The sequence below is a fragment of the Mandrillus leucophaeus genome, unplaced genomic scaffold (genome assembly GCF_000951045.1).
Source record: "Mandrillus leucophaeus isolate KB7577 unplaced genomic scaffold, Mleu.le_1.0 Scaffold1312, whole genome shotgun sequence".
NCBI classification, from domain to species: domain Eukaryota; kingdom Metazoa; phylum Chordata; class Mammalia; order Primates; family Cercopithecidae; genus Mandrillus; species Mandrillus leucophaeus.
In genome coordinates, this window is record NW_012101269.1 from 228,769 (window position 1) to 231,466 (window position 2,698).

Sequence of the window (2,698 nt, forward strand, 5' to 3'; positions counted from 1 at the left end):
AGACTCCGTCTCAAAAAAAAAAAATAAGTAAAATAAAATAAATAAATAAATAAATAAATAAAAAGATAAACTCCTTGTGGTATATTTTCTTGTTGTTCAAAAATATTTGTTGCCCCTCTTAGGATATATTAGGTCATTCTTGCATTGCTGTATAGAAATACCCAAGTCTGGGTAATTTATATAGAGTAGAGGTTGAATTGGCTCATAGTTCTGCAGGCTGCACAGGAAGCATCGCACCAGCATCTACTCACTTCTGGTGAGGCCTCAGAAAGCTTTTACTTATGACAGCAGGCTAAGTGAGAGCAGGTGTCTCACATGGCAGAGGGGGAGCAAGAGAGAGAGAGAGAGTGGGGGGTTCCACATGTTTTTAAACAATCAGATCTCATGTGAACTCACTCATCAACAAAGGGATGGTGCTAAGTCATTCATGAGAGATCCACCCACTTGATCCAAACACCTCCCACCAGGCCCCACCTTCAACACTGGGGATTACATTTCAACATGGGATTCGGTGGGGACACAGATCCAAACCATATCATAGGGGAAAGATTCTGTTTACCTGCCTTTTTGACATCAAGTTTGTCCAGTGAAATATATAATGAAATATAAGCAGAACTAATGTCTGTTCCTTCTAAACAGAAGCTTTCAGAGGCAATGCATATTGCGCTATGGCTTCTCTTTGTGTCTGCTATGAGTATCAGTCCTGTTTCAGACAGAGGCTGTTCCGGTAGCCTGGACTCTGCAGCAAAGACGACAATGAACAACACAGTCATATTTGATATAAAAGGACATGCAGTGAACAAGAAATGAGCCTTTGTTCTTTTAAGTGTACTGTGATTTGGGGGTTGTTTGTTACTGCAGTTTAAGCCAGTTTGTCCTGATTGATACACATCTCATTTCTTAGTTTTCTCCTCTGTAAAACATGTTAAAATAATTATTAATCTTCAAATTTGTTCATTCAGCAACTCTTTAGCTTGATCTTACTAAATGCAAGACACACGCTAGAAACCAGTAGGTTCCACAAGATTGAAATGGTGTCAGCCTCTTGTTATCAATAAGTTTATAAAATAACAAAAAGAACAGTGGTATATACATAATTAAATATATGTCAGAAATTGCTCAATCCCACCAGATAGGAATTGATAAAAATACTTTGGGAAATTAAAAGAAAGAGGTCCCTTTTTAACTGATAGCTTCAAAAACTCTTCCTATAGGGGTATTGAGTTTGAAGGTTGGATAGCACCAAACTTGGGAAGATAAAGTGGAGGAGGTTTTTCCTTCTAGTAGAAATGACTTGGGTATCAGGAAGCACAGATAATTTAAAGAGAAAAATATTTTAGAGTGTTTGTGAAGGGAGTAGAAATTAATGTAGAATAGTACTTGGATGTCATGTTTTGGATAGTCTTAGCTAAGAAATTTGAACTTTATTTTGTAGAAACTTAGTAGTATTAACTTTTTGAGGCAGAGTATGACAATAGTTTGTTTAATTAGAAAGAGGGAAGTCAACATGGAAGTCCATTTAGAATATTATTGCTGTTTTGTAGACTAGCAGTCATCATTTTTTGTTTGTAAAAGGCCAGAAAGTAAATATTTTAGACTTTGTGAGTCATATGGCCTGTGTTGCAACTTCTCTACTCTGCCATCATAACATGAAAGCAGACATAGACAAAAAATTAAATAAATTGGCATAACTATGTTCCAATAAAACTTTAGCACTTTCAGAGAATGTCCTGAGGGAATGGAAAACTCCCCTTGACTTCCTTGCCTCCAGTGGCTTCATGTCACTCTGTACTATGCACTAACACTCTGCATGAAGACTTCCTTTAAAACAGGGTCATTTCTGCTTAAAAGAGAAATGATAACATCTGTTCCAGGGGAGAAAGTCTAAAAAGTAAAGAGAGTCTAAACTAGGGCAGTGAAGGATGGAGAGGAGGAACAGAGTGAGAAACATTGATAGAGGGTGGATTTACGGGAATAAAGAACACTAAAGGCAGAGTAGCTTTGAGAGGGGGAAATCATTTCAATTTTGAACATATTGAGTTTGATGTGAAAGGCAAATGAGATAATGTAGTAAAAGGTGCTTCACAAACTGAGAAGTGAAATGGAAGGGTTGTTTTAAAAGGAAATGACTGAAACAATTTTATGACTCAACCCAAACCCAATCAACACTCCTGCAAAAACAATCAAAGCGCATGAGCTATACAGATTGTGGGACAGTCCTATTAAATTTCTAGGTCAACATCATGGCATTACGATATTATTTTTATCACTACTATTTCCTTTGAAATGAAGGGCAGCTGTTCCTATAGACCGATGTAGGTGAATACATTTACCTGTTTACACATGAGCCTAGATAGAACTGCTAAAAGAGTTGCAAAGCTATTTGTCTGCAAATCTTTAGTGGGTGAAATTTTTAGTTCAGGAGTGAGAGATAAAATTTGATAAACCCTCCTCAGCTTGGTTCTCCTTATTAGGTTTTTTTTAGTGTTTCTTTAAAACTTGACCTTTATAGAAACAGATAAGATTATTTCTTCATACCTTAATTATCAAGTCAAATGGTAAGTTAAAAAAATGCAGCTTTTAAAGATTTGTACTCATAGGAATTCATTTACTGGGAGGAACTACTGTATGAATTTGTCAAACTTAAAGAATTGTCTTTTCCTTTTTATCTTGCCTTACTTTTACTTTTTAGTTATAT